At 35.9% G+C, this 22,451-nt stretch overlaps 1 long non-coding RNA gene across 1 annotated transcript in view; it reads left to right on the top strand.

The window, feature by feature from the left end:
• The window catches only part of LOC143666020 (uncharacterized), a 46,625-nt gene extending 24,652 nt beyond the window's left edge, over window positions 1-21,973 (top strand). Inside the window, exons 3-5 of the long non-coding RNA XR_013167313.1 lie at window positions 17,561-17,653; window positions 20,425-20,457; window positions 21,903-21,973. This is a non-coding gene — a long non-coding RNA (uncharacterized LOC143666020). The remainder of the gene's footprint in view (window positions 1-17,560; window positions 17,654-20,424; window positions 20,458-21,902) is intronic.
• Window positions 21,974-22,451: the final 478 nt, after the last annotated feature.

The following is a 22,451-nucleotide window of genomic DNA, read 5'->3' as shown; positions in this document are numbered from 1 at the left end:
TGTTATTAATACCTTGTTGCTTTAAAATAAGTCTCTAATCTATTGCATAGATTGCAGTAAGGATATAAAAACAAAGTACATGTTTGTAAGTAAATAAAAGAAGATTAGAAAGTAGGTCCAATATAAAAGGATGATTTAAGGTACCTAATTCTTTCTTTTCTTGACTTTCTTGAGAGCCACATTTTCAACTTTACTTTTCTCCACCTCATCCTTTATTTTTTAATTTAATAACATCTTTATTGAGGTATAATATTTTAACCCAAAATTCAGTTGCACAATTCAATGTTTATGTTAAATTTGTAATGTTGTGCAGTCATCATGAAAATCTAGTGTTTTTGTTTTTTTGCATAGGCAGGCACCAGGAATTGAACCCAGGTGTCTGGCGTGGCAGGTGAGAACTCTGCATGCTGAGCCACCATGGCCTGCCCTAGGGTATTTTTAATTGAAGAAGTTGTAACCTTACAAAAAATTATCTATAAAATAAGGAGTTCCCATATAAATTATTAACAATTTGCATTAGTGTGGCACATTTGTAACAATCCATGAAAGAATATTTTTGTAATTGAGTTATTAACATGAAAAGATGCATTAGGGTTCACTGTTTGAGTTGTACAGTCCTATTTTTTTAATTTTATTTTAGTAACATACATAAAACCTTTCCCCTTTAAACCAAATATATATATATATATATTCAAATATATAATTCAGTGCTATTAATTGCATCCACAATATTGTGCTATCATTACCTCTGGCCATTACCAACATTTTCCATCAACGCCAAAAGAAACCATGTACAATTTAAGCACTAAGCCCTCATTCCTTAACCACACTCTGTCCCCTGGGAAGGTATATCTTAGTTACTGGCTCTATAAATTTCTTAATTCTAATGTTCTCATACCAGTGAGATCATACAATATTTGCACTTTTCTTTCTGGCTCTTTTCACTCAACATGATATTTTCAAGTTTCATCCACTCTGTCACATGTATCAGAACTGCATTCCTCTTCTGGCTGAATAATATTCCATTCTCTGTATACACCACATTTTATTTATCCTTTCATCAGTTAATAGACATTTGGGTTGCTTCCATCTTCTGACAATTGTGAATAATGTAGTTATGAACACTGATATGCAAAAATCTGTTCATGCCTCTGCTTTTTTGAGGGTAAATACCTAGAAGTGGGATTTCTGGATCATATGGTAATTCTATACTTAACTTTCGGAGAAACTACCAAATTGTGTTTGACCCAGCTGTACCATTTTATGTTCCTACTAACAATGAATGAATGCTCCTATTTCTCCCCAACCCTTCTGATACTTGTAATTTTTATTTTTTAATTGTGGTCATTCTGCTGGATGATATATCATGGTTTTGATTTGCATTTCCCTAATAGCTCATAAGATTGAGTATCTTTTCAGAAGCTTTTGGATCCATTTGTATAACCTTGGAAAAATGTCTATTCAAGACTTTTTGTGCATATTTAAATGGGCTGTTTGTTTTCTTGTTGTTGAAGTTGAGGATTTCTTTATATTTTCTGGATGTTATACTTTTATCTGATATGTGGTTTCCAAATATTTTCTCCCACTGTATAGGTTTTTTTAAAATTTATTTTCATGATAGAGTCCTGTGATGCACAAAAGTTTTTAATTTTGAGCAGGTCCCATTTATCTATTAGTTCTTTTGTTGCTTATACTTTGCGTGTAAAGTCTGAGAAAGCATTGACTTATCCAAGGTCCTGAAGATATTTTCCTGTTTTCTTCAAGAAGCCTTATAGTTCTGGTTTTTAAATTTAGGTCTTCAATCCACTTTGAGTAGTTATTTGTATATGGTTTGAGGTAGGGATCCCCCTTCATTCTTTTGCATAAGAATATCTAATTGTTTGTTTTTTTTTTTTACATTGTTTGTTGAAGAAACTATTCTTTCTGAGTTGGGTGGATTTGGCAACTGTATCAAAACTCAGTAGCCATAAAAGTGAGAGTTCATTTTTGAACTCTCAGTTTGATTTCATTGGTCTATGTTTGTCATTGTGCCAGTACCATATTGTTTTGTTTACTTTAGCTTTGCAATAATTTTTAAGAATAGGAAATGTAACTGTTCCAATTTCATTCTTATACATCAAGATGGATTTGGCTCTTTGGGGACCTGATTCTTCCATACAAATTTAAAATTTTTTTTGTGTGTAAGAAATAACAAATATACAAAAAGCAATAAATTTCCAACTATGTTTTAACAAGTAGTTATACAACATGTTGCATTTTGTGTCTGGCTTATTTCACTCAGCATTATGTCCTCAAAGCTTATCCATCTTGTCATGTGGTTCAGGATGTCATTTCATCTTAGTGCTGCATATTCAATCATGTGTTTATATCACATTTTGTTAATCCACTCATCTGTTGATGGACACTTAGATTGTTTTAATCTTTTGTTGATTGTGAGTAAACACTGTTATGAACATCGGTGTGCAAATGTCTCTTTGTGTCACTGCTTTCAGTTCTTCTGGGTATATACAGAGTAGTGTTATTGCCAGGTCATAGGACAACTTGATATTTAGTTTCCTAAGGAACTGCCAAGCTGTCTTCCATGGTGGATTTACCTTTACACATTCCCAGCAGCAGTGCATAAGCATCCCAATTTCTCCACATCCTTTCCAATATTTGTAGCTTCCTGTTTGTTTAATAGCAGTTATTCTTATAAGTATGGGGTGATATCTCATTGTGGCCTTGATTTGCATTTCCCTTATAGTTAATGAGAATGAGAATTTCTTCATATGCTTTTTAGCCATCTGTATTGGCTTTTCAGAAAAATGTCTATGCATATCTTTAGCCCACTTTAAAATTGGGTCGCTTGTTCTTTTGTTGTTGAGTTGCATGATTTCTTTATGTATACAGGATATCAAAACCTTATCTGATGTGTGATTTCTAAACATTTTCTCCCATTGAGTTGGCTGCCTCTTCACTTTTTTCACCAAATCTTTTGAGGTACAGCGGCACTTGATTTTGAGTTCTCATTTATCTATTTTTTCTTTTGTTCCTTGTGCTTTGGGTATAAAGTTTAGGAAACTACCTCCTATTACTAGATCTTTAAGAGCTTTATGATACTGGTTCTTATATTTAGGTTTATCCACTTTGAGTTAATTTTTGTATAGGGTGAAAGATAAGTCATCTTTCATTCCTTTGCCTATTGATATCCAGTTTTCCCACACCCATTTATAAAAATGACCATTTTGTCCCAGTTCAGTGGATTTGGGGACCTTGTCAAAGATAATTTGACTACAGATTGGTGGTCCATTTCAGTGCTCTCATTTCAATTACATTGGTCAATACTTCTATTCTTGAGCCAGTACCATGCTGTTTTGACCTCTGTAGATTTACATAAGTTCTAAAATCAAGAAGTGTTAGTCTTCCCACTTTGTTCTTCGCTTTTAGGATGCTTTCAGCTTTTTGGGGTCTCTTTCCCTTCCAGATGAATTTGGTAACTAGCTTTTCCAAGTCTTCAAAATAAGTTGTTGGAATTTTAATTTAATTTGTAGATCAATTTTGGTAGATTTGACATCTTAACTATATTTAACCTTTCTATCCATGGGTATGGAATGTTTTTCCACCTAGTTAATCTTTAATTTCTTTTAACAATGTTATGTAGTTTTCTGTGTACAAGTCCTTTACAACCTAGCTAAGTTTATTCCTAGATTCTTGATTCTTTTAGCTGTTATTTTGAATGGAATTTTTCCTTAATTTACTCCTCAGTTAGGTTGTCGCTTGTATATAGAAACATTGCTGATTTTTGCACATTAATTTTATATCCTATCACTTTGCTGAATTTGTTTCTTAGCTCAAGTAATTTTGTAGATTTCCCAGGAGTTTTCAAAAGTAATATGTCATCTGGACATAGAGAAAATTTTACTTCTTCCTTTTCAATTTGGATGCTTTTTATTTCTTTTCCTGCCTAATTATTCTAGCTAGAACTTCTAGTACAACATTTTCATGACAGAAGGTATGCTTGTTTTATTCCTGATTTTAGGGGGAAAGCTCTCAGTCTCTCTCCATTGTGTACAATGCCAGCTATGGGTTTTTCATAAATGTGCTTCATCATATTGACGAAGTTACCTTTAATTCCTACTTTTTGAAGTATTTTTATCAGAAAAGGATGTTGAATTTTGTCTAATGTTTTTTCAGCATCAATCGAGATGATCATGTGATTTTTCCCTTTTGTTTTGTAAATGTGCTGTATTACATTAATTGATTTTCTTGTGTTGAACCAACCTTGCATTCCTGGAATCAACCCCATTTGGTTGTGGTGTATAATTATTTTAATGTTTTGTTGGATTCAATCTGCTTGTATTTTGTTGAGAATTTTTGCATTTATGTTCATTAGGGAGATAAACCTGTAGTTTCCCTTGCTGTAGAATCTTAACATGGTTTTCATATTAAAGTGATGTTAGCTTCATAAAATGAGTTAGGTAGTGTTCCTTTTTCCTCAGTTTTTTTGGAAATGCTTGAGTGGGACTGGTGCTAGTCTTTTAGGAATGTTTAGTAAAATTCCCCTGTGAAGCCATCTGGCCCTGGTTTTTCTTTGTAGTAAGATTTTTGATGACTGATTAAATCTCTTTATATGTGATTAGTTTGTTGAGATCTTCTATTTTTTCTTGACTCAATGTAGCTTCTTCATGTATTTCCAGGAATTTTTACATTTTGTCTAAGCTGTCTAGTTTGTTAGCATATACTTGTTCATAGTATCCTCTTATGATTTTTTTTTTTTAATTTCTTCAGGGTCGGTAGTAACAACCCCCTCTCATTTTTTATTTTGCTTATTTGCATCCTCTCTCTATTTTTCTTCGTCAGTATTGCTAGTGGCCCATCAATTTTATTGATTTTCTCTTAGAACCAACTTTTGGTTTTAGTGATTCTTTCAATTGCTCTTTTATTCTCCCATTCAACTCTTTAATCTTAGCTATTTTTCTTCTTCTATTCACTTTGGGGTTAGATTGCTCTTCTTTCTCTGGTTACTCCAGGAGATAGTTAAGTCCTTGATTTTTCCTCTTCCTTCTTTTTCAATACAAGCTTTAAGGGCAATAAATTTCCCTCTCAGAAAAGCCTTTGTTGCATTTCATAAGTTCTGATATGTTTTATTCTCATTTTCCTTCATCTTCATATAGCTACTGATTTCTCTAGCAATTTCTTTTTTGATCCACTGGTTGTGTGTTATTTAATCTCCATATTTGTGAAAGTTCTTGTTTTTTGGTGGTTATTGATTTCTAGCTTCATTTCATTGTGATCAGAGAAAGTGTTTTGAATAATTTCTATGTTTTTAAATTTATAAAGATCTGTTTTGTGTCCTAGAATTTGGTCTATCCTTGAGAATGTTCCATGAACAACTAGAGAAGTTGTATATCCTGGTGTTTGGGGGTGTAATGACCTATAAATACTTGTTAGATATAATTCATTTATCAAATTGTTGAAGTTCTCTATCTCCTTGCTGATCCTTTGCCTGATTTTCCTCTCTATAAAGGAGAATGCTGAATTGAAATCTCCTGCTCTTATTGTTAAAATGTGTATCATACTGTTCAGTTTTGCCAATGTTTCTGTCATGTACTTAGAAACTCATTGATTGGGAACATAAACACTTATGATTGCTATTTCTTCTTGTTGAATTGTCCATTTTATTAATATATAGTGTTCTTCTTTGTCTGTTATGGTGTCTTTACATTTAAACTCTATTTTGTCTGATATTAGTATAGCTATTCCTGCTTTCTTTTGGTTACATCTTGCATGGAACATTTTTTTCCATCCTATCATTTTCAATCTATTTGCATCCTTTTTTCTAAGGTGAATCTCTTGTAAGCAGCATATGGCTGGATTATATTTTTAATCAATTCTGCCAGTCTGTATCTTTTAAGTGGTAAATTTAGACCATTAACATTACAAGTTATTACTTTAAAAGCATTTCTTGAATCCACCATCTTATACTTTGGATTTTATTTGTCATATTTATATACTTTTTTTCCTCATTCTCTTATTATTCTTTAAGTTAACCTTACTGGTACGCTTCAATTCCATGCCCTCCTCCAGACCTCCATCTCCAGTCTTTTTTTTTTTTTCCAACTGGCAGAACTCCCTTTAGTATTTCTTGTAGAGTGAGTCTCTTGTTGATATATTCTGTCAGCCTTTGTCTGTCTATGAACATTTTAATCTCTCCCTTAGTTTTGAAGGACAACTTCACTGGGTATAGGATTACTGCTGGAATTTTTTCTCTTTTAGGATCTTAAATATAGTATGCCAGTGCCTCCTTGCCTTACCAGTGTCAATTGAGTTAGTCTGAGCTGAGTCTTACATGGTTTTCCTTATATAGCAGATTGTTTTTCTCTTGCTGCTTTCAGGATTTTCTGCTTCTCTTCAACATTTGACAGACTGAGTAGTAAGTGTCTTGGGGTAGGCCTATTTAGATTTATTCTGTTTGGAATTCATTGGACTTCTTTGATTTGCATATCTATGTCTTTTATAAGGGTTGGGAAGTTTTTCCCTATTATATCCTCAACTGATTTTCCTACCCGTTATTCTTCTCTTCTCCTTCTGGAACAGTGATGGTTCTTAAGTTTGTGCTCTTTCTTTTGTCCATCATTTCTCTGAGATCCAATTCAAATCTTTCCATGTTTTTGGCCATTTGCTCTTCTGAGTGTTTGAAATGAGTTGTTCTCTCCTCTAGTTCACTTATACTTTCTTCTGCCTCTTCAAATCTGCTGTTGTGTGGCTCTAGTACATTATTGAATTGGTCTACTGCATCTTTAATCTCTATGATAGATGCTATTTTTTCTATTTATTCTTTCAAATTCCTCTTTATGCTCTTCTAGTGTTTTTTTACTCTCCTTTCTGTCATTAGCCATCCCATTGATTTCATTTAGTGTAGTTATATGAACATTTTGATTAGCTTTTCCAAAGTCTGTGTTTCTTCTGGTGTTTTAACATATCTTGATAGGGTTATTTTGGAAGTTGTTTTCCTTTAGTAGGCTAAAGCTTTGTGGATAGATGTGGATCAGATGCAGGGCACAATAGTGCAGTGATAGGTTGTAGTGCAGGCATAGGCACAGACCAGGGATGTTATGCTGGTGCTTGTGAGCATGGTGTGTGGTATGCGGGGTTGTGGAGGTGCAGTGTGGGGGCTGTGGGGGTGGGGTGAAGCTCAGGGAGAACCTGGAGTGCAATAATAGGGCATGGTGTGGGGGAAATAGAGGTAGGGTCCTGCAGGAGGCAGATGGAGAGGCTAAGAAGATGCACGGGGGCTGGTATGCAGGCAGGATGTGGGCGGGCACACGGAGGGTGGGGGTCATTGGTATCAGGGTGTGGGGTAGGTGGCACAGAGGTCAGGGAACCGGGAAGACAGGGTGCAGGTGTGTCTTTGCGCAGGTGGAGAGGTTCAGGGGGCCCATGATGTAGATATGTGAGTGTGTAGGGGCTGGGTACAGGTCCTGAGGGTTGCAGGATGTGGGTCAGGAGCACGTGGTGTTAGGTGGGTAGGGCCCTGGTGCAGGTGTGCAGGTGTGGGGGTAAGCTTTGGAGCAGGGATGCATTTGTGTGTAGGGAGAGCTAGGTAGCACAGATGAGCGTGTGAACGCCTACCAGATGTGGGAGCAGGACGCTTGTGCCAGGGGGCTGGGGCAAGTGTGTGCACATGTGTGGGCACGGGGTTGGGATACAGGTGTCAAGAGGTCTGCGCATGGATGTGTGGGTGCCTGATGGGGAGGATGTGGAGGTGAGGGAGTGTAGGACTGTGGGGCGGGGACCTAGTTTACATGGTTCTAGGGGGCTGAATTCTGGTGTGCGCATGTGCAGAGCTCAGAGGCAGCTGTCTGGGGCTGTGGCTGCTTGGGCTGTGGGAGGGTGTGGTTTCAATGCACAGGTTAACACTTGCCTAGAGCTGGGGGCATGGCTTGTGTGCCCGCCTGGGTGTGGTGTATCTGGGAGGTCCTTACACTGATGTATGCAGGAGCAGAGTTCATGGGGAGTGGGATGGGGTTGCCTGACTGTATGGGCTGGGGCTGGGTGTGGCCTGGGTATGAAGGTGAGTGCCTGCGGCCTAGATGCACAGGTGACCACCTGCAGGGGGTTAGGGAGGGGGAGGTGGGAGTCGAGGGGCTTGCATGGGGGCATGGGTCTCCAGAGGGGTGGGGTGAGATGTGCACTTGCCTAGGACAGGTGAGTGTGGGGCGTTGACATGCCTGGGAGGGGTGGTTCGGGGCTGGACTGCTTGGAGCACGGTAGTGGGGCAGGTGACAGGGTTCGGGTACATGGGTAGTGTGTTCCAGGAATGCAGCTTGTTGTACTTCCTTATCCCTGTCTCTCTGTCCGTGCACTCCTGAGGGCTCCAGGTCTCCATTTGGAAAGAGGTGCCTTAGGCTGTTTGCAGTAGTTGGGTGGTCTTTGGTTCTCTGCATCTCAATTCTTCAGCTTTTGCAACCAGGGCCTCCCTATGTGGTGTAGACTATCCTCCCAGCTCACTGACACCTGGAGTTGCCAACCCATCGCCTTTCCGTCCCTTCTCTAGCTGTTCCTTGAAGCAGGGGCAACCTATCCTATTCTGCCATCTTCCTGGGACTTTCTTCCATATAAATTTAATGATTGGTTCTTCCATTCTTATAAAGAAGGTTGTTGAAATTTTGATTGGGATTGCATTGAATCTGTACGTCCACTTGAATAGAGTTGAAATCGTAACAATATTTAGTCTTTCTATCCACGAACACAGTATGACCATCCATTTATTTTGATCTTCTGTGTCCAAGAAGCAATGTTTTGTGGTTTTCTGTTTATGAGTCCTTTATATCCTTGGTTAGAATTACTCTCAGATATTTGACTTCTTTAGTTGATATTATATATGGATTTTTTTCTTGATTTTTTTCTTAAGATTTTTCATTTCTGGTAAATGAAGATTTTTCATTTCTAGTATATATAGAAACACTCGCAATTTTTGTGTGCTGATCTTATACCTCAACACTTTGCTGGATTATTTTTAAGTTCTAAGAAGTTTGTTGTGGATTTTTCAGAATTTTCTGTGTATAGGGTCATGTCAGAAGCAAATATGGAAAGTTTATTTGCTTCCATTTCCAATTTGGGTGCCTTTTATTTCTTTCTCTTTCCTTATTGCTCTAGATAGAGTTCCAATATAATGTTGAGTAACAATGGTAACAGTGGGCATCCTTATCTTGTTGCTGATCTTAGAGGAAAATAACATAATGATATTACTTATGGATGTTCTATATATACCCTGTATCATGCTGCGAAAATTTCCTTCTATTCCAACTTTTCTAAGTGATTTTATTAAAAATGGGGGTTGGAGTTTGCAAATGCCTTTTCCATATCAACTGAAATGATTATATGTTTTTTTTTAATCCTTTGTTTTGTTTGTGTGGTTTATTACATTAATTGATTTCCTTAGGTTGAACTATCTTTGCTTAACTTGTTTCTCTGGATAGCCTATTATTTTCTGTTCATTTGTTTGTCTTGTATTTCTTTTTTTTTTGCCACTGGATATCTTAATATTTTTAAATGATACCTCTGGAATTTAGTTCCTAAGTTGTCCGTTCCTTCACATCATATCTAGTTTGTAACATCACAGAGATTTTCTTGAATACCAGAAACTAATCAAAACAAGCAAACCAAACCAAAATGTACCTTTCAGTATATTTGTATATTGCCTCTGACTTGGCTGGTGGTCTCCTTCTGAGCTTCACCCACCGATTAAGAAGATCAACTCATGGCAAATAGAAAGCGCAGGTCTTCTCTGTCTTATCAAAGCCTACATGGAGCCGGAACAGTGGAGCCTACTTTCTTCCTAGCTTTTACTTCCTAGAGGCCTTCGGAATTCCCATTCACAGATATGGGATTTAGAGTGAATGATCCTTCTTTGAAATAGACCTCCTTCCCCTCCTGGGTGTTCTTTCTCTTCTTTTTAATGCAATTTTATTGTTATATATTCATATACTATATAATCATCCAAAGTGTACAATCAGTGGTCATAGTATCATACAATTGTAAGTTCATCACCACAATCAATTTTTGAACATTTTAATTACTCCTATATATATATATATATATAATATATATATAATATTTTTTTATTATATTTATATATATATATATAATAAAAAAATTAAAAATGGAAAAGAACACCCAAAATATCCCACACCCCTTTCCCCCTATTACTTATTTTTGTGTCCTTGTTTTTTTACTCATCTATCCATACACTGGATAAAAAGAGCATCAGACACAAGGTTTTCACAATCACACAGTCACATCTTATAAGCTATATAGCTGTGTACAATTGTCTTCAAGAATGAAAGCTACCGGAATATAGTTCAACAGCTTCAGGTATTTCCTTCTAGCTATCTAATACTTTATCTAAAAAGTAAAAAGGATATCTATATAATGTATAAGGGTAACCTCCAGAATGACCTCTTGACTCCATTTGAACTCTCTCAGCCACTGAAACTCTATTTTGTTTCATTTCTCTTCTGCCTTTTGGTCAAGAAGGCTTTCTCAATCCCTGGATGTCAGGTCCAAGCTCATCCCCAGGAGTCAGGTTCCACATAGGGGAGAAGGCAGTGAATTCACCTGCTGAGTTGGCTTAGAGAGAGGCCACATCTGAGCACCAAAAGAGGTTCTTTGGGGGTGACTCTCAGGCATAATAACAAGTAGGCTTAGTTTCTCCATTGCAAGAATTGGTTTTATAAATGCAAGCCCCAAGATCGAATGCTCAGCCTATTAAACTGGCTGTACCCAATGTTGGCAAGAATATCAGGGATTCCAGGTGGGGAAGTTTAATATTTTTCCCCCAGTCCCTCATGGGGGCTTTGAAAATACATTTTTATTCTCTGCCCAGATTACTCTGGGATGTATCAGGGCATCACCATAATCTGACAAACCAATAAGAACTTACTCCCTAGTCAAGATACCATGTAATTATAGTCTTGAAATAAACTGACAAAGCAAAATTAAATTAGTGTGTTACACCAAATAAACATTTTTTCCTTAGTTGTTGAAGCTTTAAAATATAGACAATATCTTCCTTTAGCCCGTATTCTGATTTACCTTAGTCCTAACCAGATCTGCTTCTTTCATATCTCTAATTGAAGTCCGATCCTTTTTTCAGCTTTTTAAACAGTTGTTGTATGGGGTAATACTGACTTTCAGAGCTGCAGAACTCTAGGAATGAGTTGCAGGTGTCCCACAGATTCCCAAAGTTCCAGGAAATGACCAAGTTATATGCAAAGAGCTTAGCATCTCAGAATTTAGAAATAACTCTTACAACTCAAGAATAGATGTAAGGTGTAAGAACTGCTGTGAGAGTTTGTAATCTAGGAACCTTCACAATAAACCTTCCCTTGACAACCTGTGCTCTTGGATTCAATTCTCAGAGTTTGCTCATTATATTAGTCCATATTAGTGAAGCCTTTTAATGTTTGTCTTTTCATTTCTGGCTTATTTCACCCAACATACTGTCCTTAAAGTTCACTCACCTAATTACAGGTTTCACAACTTCATTCCTTCTTGCAGCTGCTCAATATTCCATTGTATCTATCTATACATACTGGGTGTTCTCGTGAGTGAACTAAGATAGGAAGTGCTTTGCCTCAGGCCACTTCAATTTAAGTATTTCTCACGGTGCCCCAGCTGTCTGCAAGTTGTTTCTCTAGCTTTAGGACAAACTCTGAAGAGCAAAATGGAGACAATGGAAGACATTCTCAGGTCAGTGTCTCAGATTTCTACCTGATAGATTGGCACTGACATACCTGCCCCCCAGTATAGGCAAAGAGTCCATTCTGCTGCTCCTGGACTAAGACCAGTGACCCAAAATGGGAATGCAGGCTAGCTTCTCTCTGGGCTACAGAGGAGCCAGCAAGGACACCAGGAGTTTCCTATATGGCTTTTGAAGTTGTGTTTCCCTGATTTAGCTTTTGCCCACTTAATGCAGCCATTTAACTGTTTTCCATCATATCGAGTAAGGTTACAGTCTTTAAGATTCCTCTGCAGACTTAGCCAAGGGATACTGGAACAGTTGCTTCCCTCCCAGCTGGCCTCTTGCTGTCTGAAGTAGCTGATCAAAGGTAGAGATCTGTGATCAGTAGCAGACCACAGTCCCCTGGAGTTTTGAGGACTAGATCTTTAATACCTACTCTGACAGCAGCAGGCTGCACCTGGCATCTGAGCTCCAGTCTTCCTGCTGCCTTCCATGAGGCTGGGGGAAGGGGAGAGTAGCCACTGCCTGGCGAGTGAAGCTCATAGGTATTTATCGCAATTTTCCAGCCCCCTCCTTCCACTGGTCACTGAATGAACAGTCCCACTGGATTTCAGAGTTCCAAAACAGTGAATCCAGACAGCTCCAGCCCTTTCAATAGTTGTTTGGTGGAGGGACCGATTCCTGAAGCCTGCTAGTCCGTCATTTCCCCAGTTTAATCATAACAATCTCATTTAAAACATTTCAAACACCTTAAAGGTATCTCTTCTGCCAATTTGCAATCAATGTTCCCTCCTGCAAATCAAGGAAACCATTAATCTACTTTCTGCCAAATAGGCAGCTCCTTCTGCTGGGAAGTCATGTGCATGCTCAATGGCCATCTTTTGACCCAGTAAAGACATTAGGTCTGATGGAATGACCTGACTATACCTTAAACTCAAAACCAGGAATAAGCAGCTCCAGTTCGCTCTAAGGGAGGGAACTCTGCACACAGTTGGCTTGATACATGCTTTTTGCTCAATGGCAGGCCCCTTCCACCTTGTGTATAAATACCCCTTTGGGTAGTGCTGGTATTTCTCCTCCCTTCACAAGAGGTATCAGAATGGTCATCCACTGACCTTGTCCTGAGTCCTTGGACTTCTCAGGATGTTGACCACAATGTCCACAACCCTTTACACTGCTCTTTTGGACCCTTTGTGCTGTGTAATCATACAGCTGTCATTGGCTAAAAGTCTCTGTTTAGCCTGGGCTTGTGTTCCCACAATGCAGCACAGAGGTATGCACTCCAGACTTTCGTATACACGGACCCATGTAGGATGTGATCTTTTGAGCCAGGCTTCTTCCTATTTGCCTAATATTTTAATGTTTATTTTTTAATTCCTCCATGATTTATCATGTATCATTAGGGCCTTTCTTTTTATGACTGACTAATATTCCAACTTAACATATTTTGTTTATCCATTCACCAGCCAGTGGACATTTGGTTGTTTCCAATATCTGGCTAGTACTAATAATGCTGCTGTGAAAACTCACATGCATGTGTTCATGTAGACATGTATTCATTTCCCTTGAATAGATACCTAGGTGTGATAATGCTGGGTAGTATGATAAATTTATGTTAACTTTTAGGAAATTGCTAAATTGTTTTCCCAAATTTTACATTCATGTCAGTAATAACTGAAGTTCCCATCTTCACCTCATCCCTGTCAGTACCAGTTACTGTCTTTCTTCAGTATTATAGCTATTTTGGTGTGCATGAATTAATGTTAAACTGTTATTAAAATGTTCATTTCCCTAATCACCAATGATGTTGAGCATCTTTTAATGAGTTAGCCATTGGTATATTTACTTTGGTAAAATGTCTACTCAAATATTTTGTTTATTTTTCTTTATGTCTTACCTTTAACATTCTACATACACATATGTCACTGCATGTTTTGCAAGTATTTCTCCTAATCTGTGGCTATCTTTTTATTTCCTTAGTGATGTCTTTTGAAGCACAAAAGCTATTAACTGGTAATCAAGTAAAAGGCAGGCATTTGTAATAGATCATACTTCGGCATTTTAGATTCAGAAATTCTAATAAAATAACCTATAGAAAAAGAAAAACTTTCTCCATTTTATACTGACAATAAAGAATTACTCAAATATCTTCTAAAGAAAAAATATTATATGATTTTGTAGTGAAAGAAAGTTAATACTTATTTAGTCTCTATTCAGTAGCATAACACTACATATTACCTTTTATATCTATACTTTGAACTTAGTAATTTATAGGAATGTTTTTGAGAAGCCCCAAATTTGTATATAGATTTATTTCTATGTATGATTGTGTATACTCACATTAATTACAGGGAACTTTTAAATTTAATTAAATATTACAGTCTTTATTTAAGGATATATTTATCATTCATTGTCTGAAGATCAAATGTTATTGACCACCCACTGTAAGAAGATCTTGACCCTGCCCTAAGAGAGTCTGCAGTGAACTAGAGAGATAATTCTAGTTACGGAATGTGCATTTTAATGTGGGGGTGGGGGCGGTGGAATCAATGATAACTTCAGTACTTAGAGAAAGGGTGCAACATAATATGATGGGAAGCAATGGAAGAGGGAAGTATGTTGGGAAAAGTTTGGAATTGTAGATTAAATAACTTGAATACAACTTCTCTAATAATACATCATTTGAATGGAGACCTTAGAATGACAAATAGCAAGTCATGTAAAGATATGAAGAGTATTCCAGGTAGATGAAATAACAAGTTGAGACACTGAGGTGAGATAGTTTATTCTATCTCAGAAGAAGCAAGAAAGACAGCATGCCTAAAGAAATGTGTTTAAAGAGAAAGTGCTTTCATTTCCTCATTGCTAAAGCAGATACCATGCAATGGGTTGACTTAAATAATGGGTATTTATTGGCTCACGGTGTTGAGGCTAGGAGAATGGAAAATCAAGACAACATCAAGGTAATGCTATCTTCCCAAAAACTGGCTTTCTGGGGCTGGTTGCTGGTGATCCAAGGACCTTGGTTCCTCTGTCAGATGGCAGTGCACATGCGGCCTCTCCCTTCTCTTCTGGTTTCCATTGACTTCAGCTTCTTGCTTCTCATGGCTTTCTCTCTACCTGTCCGACTTTGATTCTGCTTATAAAGAATTCCAGTAATAGGATTAAGACTCATCCTGATTGGCCAACTGAAGTCACCTCATCAAAAGGTCCTACTTATAAGAGGCTCACACCCACAGGAATGGGTTAAGTTTAAGAATATATTTTTCTGGGATACCTAGCTCCAAACCACCATGGAATGTGACTGAAGATGAGATCTGAGAAACTGACAGAGGTTAGTTTCTGTAAAACAAATAATGCAACGATATAACGTTTGGGCTTTTGATTGAGTGTGATAGCAATCATTGGAAAATTTAGTGCATTTAAGTAAAGTGACCTGCAGAAAAAATGAATATTTGGGTATATTGGTGAATTTCAGAATCATGAATCTTTAGAGCTACACTGTCCATTATAGCCAGCACAAGCTACACATGGCTAGTGAGAACTTGAAGTGAGAATAGTCTAAATTGAGATGTTCTGTAAGTTTTATATACAGAGCAAATTTTCAGAATTTGATACAAACAAAAATAAATGAACGGTCTCATTAATGTTTTTAAATATTGACTTGATTTTTTAAATGATTACATTTTTACATATTTGATAAAAATATATATCATTAAATTAATTTCACTTATATTTATGTTTTACTATTGTTACGAAAGTTAAAATTATATACATGGCTTATGCTGTATTTCTATTGGACCGTGTTAATTTAAAATTTCAAGGTATAGGAAGAGCATCAAACTCTAATGAGTATCTAGCTGTCAGGTGATATACGAAGCCCCTATATGCATTATTGCATTTAATCCCCTTTGAGATCCATAAAGCAGAGTGCTGACTAATAGATGGCATGAGCTTGGTTAGAATACTCTAGGTCATATTTCAACTAAAGAAGTGGAACTAATCAAGTGAGGAACAGGTTAATACCAGGATTATGTTAAGGTAACTAAAAAAAGTACCTGGAGCAGGCAGTGGTGGCCCAGTGACAGAGTTCTCACCTGTGATGTCAGAGACCCGAGTTCGATTCCCGGTGCCTGCCCAAGAAAAAAAAAAAGTACTGGAACAGATTCTAATGTGCACTCAGAAGTCAAATTTAAAAACTGTGGTGTGCAAGTGTAAGTCCAAATGACTCAGCTTTAGGGAGAAGTAGGACAGATGCTGTAAATAAGGGTGAGCCTGTAACACGCGGTCAACTGAGGCATGTAAGGACAGACAAGTTCACAGGTATGGGAAAGCTGGTGTTGAGTTTAAAACAGACTCTGAAAACCAAAGGGCAGAATAAATTTATTGAGCTAAGTGACACATGTGTGGGTGCAGAACTAAAAGAAAGTTACTGCTCAAAGAAAAGTGGTGGGGAAACAGTTTATTTAGCTACTTTAGAACAAAGACAGGGTATGGCAGGAGGGGTCGGGGAGGGGGAGGCAAGGAGGACTTGAGCTATGTGAGTTGACCCAGACAGGATGTCCTTGGGTCATGGCTATAAATTTGCAAGGGCTTTTTGCCAAGGTATTTATGTAGGAATGGCTTATCTGGTGAAGATAAACAGAGTATCTGGTGTCAGTATGACTTGCTTATTACCATTTCTCTTTTCCCATTAAATAGCAGTGCAAAGGATTGTTGGTATGTCAGCCTACCTCGGTTGCTTTTTGTTTCTTCTTTGTAGTTTCCTGAGTAAAAATGGAAGTTTAAGCAAATTAAGATGACTTGGAAAACTATTTTCCATTCAAACTTCACATTGTAATAGACATTTATATATAATGCATTAGTGAGAAGATGGCCACTAAGTCATGTCTGACTCAAGTAGAGTAAATATTTGTTTTCTATTCTCTTCGGAAAAGACCCAGAAGTTTACGCTCGCTTCATTTTCAAATGTGAATAAGATCTTGAGGAGTACCATAAGTTTCTTATCATGTCTGTATTAAGCTCCCTGGAGACCAGTAAAATAATTAATTGGAAAAAATCCAAACTATAATCTGTGGTCAGAGGTTATAGCCAGGGTTCCTGATTCACAGCAATATTTGTTCTATAACCTCCTTATGTTTGTATTCTCACTACATAAAATAACCAGTATTAAAACATGTGCTGGCCTTTCTTATAAAACATTTCCATTTTCTTGCATAAAACATCTACCATTTCAGTATCACGATTTCTCGCTTATATACAAGACCTTCAAGATAGAAATACTGGTGGGTGCAAAAGGAGAAAGAATATTGACTTTATACAATTATAATCACCATCTCCCTTTGTTTAAAGATTTTCTTACACCAGATAAGTGCAAGAAAATTACACTTACTTTACTTTTTGCCAAAATATATTGTGCTAAATAGACTGATTAAAATTGTAAGCTGCACATCAAAAAGATAAACATTCCTCTTTTTTATTGGAATAGAGATAGTTAGCAAAATCTACTCTTAGAAAACATTTAAAGGTTAAAATAATGTTTAGTGATAATCCCTCTACCAAGTAGCCACAACTTCTTGGGGTGACTAGAGTAATTTAGTTACTTGTCAGTAACTAAACTGATAAGAAAAAGTTTAGTATCTTTTTTTAAAAAAAATCTAATTTCAAAATAAGTAATGATTTTTTTTTAAAAAAAGCATGCATGGCTGGGACTTCTTTGTTCCTCAAAGACTATGTATCTTTTCTTTCAGGTTAGCTCCCTGGTCAGAAAAACCTGTCGTGACAGTTTGGTCTACCTCCAATATCCTTACACTTATTTTCTCCTTTCCCCAACAGAATTATAATCCCCAAACCCTGTGGCTTTATACTCAACACTTGCATTTGATACAGCTTCATTTCTACTCTCAAACCATGAACTGGTTTAATATGGTAAGATTACTTTAAAAATATACCATGAATTGGTTTTATGTTTTAAAATCTATTTGTCAATCTGCATACCGTTGAACAGCTTTTATATGAAGGTTCTTTAACGTATTCTACAGAATTCTCCCACTACTCACAAGTATTCCTTCAGGCAATAAACCACTTGTTGACAGTTAATAAAAACAATGCCAAAAGGGAACAGACATAAGCAGTTTCTTACGGGTTAAATCAATTAATGCTCAATCAGAAGCATATGTAGGGGCTAATATAAGATCTTTATCGTCTAGAGAATTATGTGTAAAAGAACTTCACGAATAAAACTAATCAGTTTTGTCGCTGGTTGTAAAAATAAATAGAATAGTGATGGTATGTTCCATCAGGCAGAAAATCTGCTGAATGAAACCAATGACATTTGGTTCCACTTCAACACATTCTGGAAAATTACATTATAGAGCTGTCAAATACAAATTCCTACCAAAATGTCATGTTTGTACAAAAGCAGCAGTCTGAAGGACAAAATGAATCTTGCCTTATCCTAGAACTTTCAAAGCAGAACTTCATGTTATTTAACTCAAATCCTTTAGGGATAAATCATGTTTCATAGGAATTTTAGCCTTTTCCAACATAAGACAGGAATAAATGCTAGTGTGACATCATTTATAATTTAACAGAGAAAATAAAGTTGCCATACGTTTACTATTTTCTATAGTGGCAAAACAAGATTAAGAAGTTTCTTCCCTTAAAGAAAGATGAAAACAATCGATATAATTGATTTTTTTGGCTGGGAGAAAGAAAACACATAAATATTTTTATTCCACTTTTAGCATGTCAGGTTAACTTGGTCGCTTTGTCATACAGCCACTTCAATCATCTAGGAATCTTGCTGGTAAGCCTTGCTTAGCTCTAAACTTTCATCTGTGGAGGCAGAGTAAGACCCAGGTATAGGGTATCTAGCATTTCTTATTTCACACCAGTTCACTCCAACTTGTTTAGGCAGAATTCATTTCACTTCAATCCTGCCCCGTTAACTTTAGCCTTTGGAAGCTGAGCTGGCATTGTTCACTGGGGTTGGACCTTACTTCTGTTCCTTCCCACGTAATTCCTGGTTCCATAATATTGGTTTATATCTCCTAAACGTACTCAGATTTTCTATCATGTTTCCTCATTTCCTATTACCATCCAAAAGCCAGACTCAAAAAGCAATAAAGAAAAAATATCTTTGCAGTCTTTTAAGGTCTGTAAGGTCAGGAATTTTTGTTTATTTCATTCCCTGGCTTGTTCCCTGCATCTGTCTATAAACGTACCTGGCACAGACACCTGTCAAATATGCACATAATAAGTATGCATTTATATGATGAATTATGTAAATGAATATTAATGCATATTAGCAAATACAAGTAGTTATATCATAAACAAATTTTTTAAATATATTTTATATAACTAAATACGAAGAAAGGAATTGTTCCTTCTTTAGATTTAATCACTGCCTATACCTTAATGAATGCCTGCCAAGCATGCTTTGTGCAAGATTTACTCAATTATATACAATTCTTGTCTGATTTATTCATGGTAAGACGCACCTAGTAGCCCACATAATCTGATATGGACATTATAGGGGTTAAAATATTGCCTCAGGGTGGTGCGATGGTGACTCAGTAGCAGAGTTCTCGCCTGCCATGCTGGAGACTTGGGTTTGAGTCCCAGTGCCTACCCAAGCAAATAAATAAATAATAAAATAAAATAAAATATTATCTTAAAAAGAATGAAAGCCACTAAAAAATTCTAAATTTTTTATCTGAACACATGTACTTGAAGAAAATAAAATAAATCACACTAAAGCAGTACCTGGCTAAGTCTCAGGGTGTTTATTTCCAGAAAGTAGTATGAATTTATCTTCCAATTTATTAACATTTTCATGAGAGGGTTGCATTGGGAATACATTAAGAAATAAAAACGGATCTATTTAATAGTATAGGAACTGAAAAAATATGAAAGTGCTCCCTATTTAAATACAAAAACTTGACTCTACGGATTTCTACAATTAATTTTCCGTATATGATCATATGTTTTAAAAGAGGAGGTGGTGCTTCCCAGAGAAGCATATATAAGAGTGCAATGATAGGTATTTAACTCTCACATCCCTATAGATTCAAGGCCATAATTGCTTATAGTGACCTGATAGTTTTTGATAAACACTGGTTAAACTTAAGTAATATTTTCTTAGCTTAATGTAAAATGATCCTAATTTTATATTTCAAGGGAATTTGTCTAATTCCTCTCCTCAATGCCCATGACCTTATTTCTAATAATGATTAATCCACATCAGAGGGTATATATACATACAAAAAACCAAACTAACAAAATACTTAAGAAGGAAGTATATAACCAATTCCTTTAGTCCCTTGAGAAATGCTAAGAATTTATTCTTAAGCATCAAGGGATTTTCCACCTCTTATTTACTTATTGTCTTCCAATTCAACACGTTATAAAATTTCCTATTCCTCATTAGCCATTTCTTTTTCTTTACATGCAATAGTCATTATTTTTTAAAAGTCAGTATTTTAATAAAAAGTGACTTTCATAATTATTTATATTAGTATTTGTGAGCTATTCATCCCTGTATTAACACATTTACTCTTCAGTGGATCAGTATATTCTTTCCATTTTAGAGAAGAAATCATTAAAAATTGGAATGGAAAAGTGATTTATTTTTCCAGATCATTATTCTAGTAAGTGAAATTCAGCTTGACTTGTTCTCTTCTTTTGTATATCTCTAGTGCCTAGCAGAATGCTCAGTGTCCAGGAAAAGAGTAAGTACATGAATAAATGGATGTATGGTTTAGTAAATGCTTCTAAAGTTGGTGCTTTTTCCATTGAAGCATACTTCATTTCTTTATATTGTATATGTCTGCAGAAATTCGTTAAATGCATAAATAACCCTTTATATAAGTTAGTGGTCTAATGCAATTTGAAGAGTAAGTCAGCAGAAATTCTCAAAACAATTTCAACTCAACAAACTGGCCATATTTTCCACTATTCATCTGTTTCTCATCTTGACTGATATTGAATACTGAGAGATTATGAGTTATTTTTTATTATGCTAGTGAACAACTGCTTTAGCTGAAGAAACATATGCTTATCGCATTCACTTTTATTTGATTCCATTTATAATTTTACCATGTAATTTAGTGAAATGTTATATAAGACCGAGTAGTGAGTGAGAAAGGAAAGAGTATTGTCCTTTATTTGAAAATTCTTTAACTTTCGGAAACTATATTAGCCCCATACATACTTGATAGAGGTGAATAACTAAAAATATAGCTGTAAATTTAAGAGTGAGACAAGAAATCATAAAATACTGGAGGGAAATCATAAAATACTAGAGTAAAATAATAAAAAGACTGATTCTGAATTCAGATGACTTTTTGATTGTCTCAGTTTTAAAGAACCCTAATGTATGTCGTGGATGACACTACATAGATATGGTTTAGAAATGAAAGATGAAGCATAATATTGATTAGCGGGATCATACCTAAGGTTAAATTACCTCTACGTCAAACATATTGAATTAATACACATTTTATGTTTTAAATTAAAATACAATGTTTTAGAACTATAGTGCAATTCTGTTAATGTTCCTGGCTCCAACCAACACTTCTGCTTAAACTGCCAAATATTGATAGTGATTCCAGTACATGTGAGGTGATAATGTCTAATACTGGAATATGAGAGGCAAGGTTTAAGATAAAAGGTTTTATGAAAATAGAGAGCCCATGTAGGAGACTTAACTCTTACAATATAAGTCTATTGTTATGCTTTAAAATGTGATAGAATCAGGCATATGATTAGAAAAGTAAGATTGCATGAGATGATTTCTTCAGGACAGCTATGATTTTGTAATAAAACAGCAAAGAACTGCTCTATATAGCATATGAAAATGACATGTAACTGAATAATATGTTTTGTTTCTCTGAGGAAAATAATTTAAAACTTGGAAATGGTAAGGCTGTGTATTAGAATGGAATCGGCTATAAGTAAGGAAAACCAGAAAGCAAAGCATTTGTGCATAAATTTTTAAATCAGAGGCTGTGTCTGCCTGTATAGTTTACGACTTACTAAAATAAATGAATAACTGAGACTCACTGTATTTCAATTAAGATAAAGTTTGGTCTGAGATTAAATGATGCGGTGTTCTGCTTATTCAAAATTGCCATATTTCTCTATTGTGTTTTTCTGCCATTTTCTGCTATTCTAGGTAATGAAATAGAGATAGTTTTGCCATCAGATTGCTATCTTATAAGACCCTCTAACTGCCTATCTGAAATGTAAGTATTTATAATTATGGATTTGGAGGTTTATGAAACATGCTTTAGATAATTTTAAAAATTCACAAACCATATCCACAACAAGAGATGTGGAGAGTTCAAATGTATAATCTCTTTTAATAATTTCAAATATAACCGAACTGAAATTGAACTTAATCAAATTTTAAATATTTTCCATTTAGAAGGATTTCAGAAGGAAACAACAAGATTTCAGGAAGGATGAAGCGTATATGAATGGGTAAATGTGTGGGTAACTATAAATGAATATTGACTGAATTTTGGCTCTCCCAAATAATAAAATAACATTATTGTTGAAAGATTTGTAGACTTTAAACACCATGACAATAGTAATGAAAAAGGCAAGAGGAATATAAATGAGATCAAAGCATTCAAGGTTCTATTCTCATGAAAGTGATGAAGTAATCAGTTTACTTTAGGCTGTAAAAAAGTCAAAGATGCACATTGTAACTTCTAGGGGA

The sequence above is a fragment of the Tamandua tetradactyla genome, chromosome 22, assembly GCF_023851605.1.
Source record: "Tamandua tetradactyla isolate mTamTet1 chromosome 22, mTamTet1.pri, whole genome shotgun sequence".
NCBI lineage: Eukaryota > Metazoa > Chordata > Mammalia > Pilosa > Myrmecophagidae > Tamandua > Tamandua tetradactyla.
Note: the sequence above shows the minus strand (reverse complement) of the source record. Positions and strands in the feature narration are given on the sequence as shown.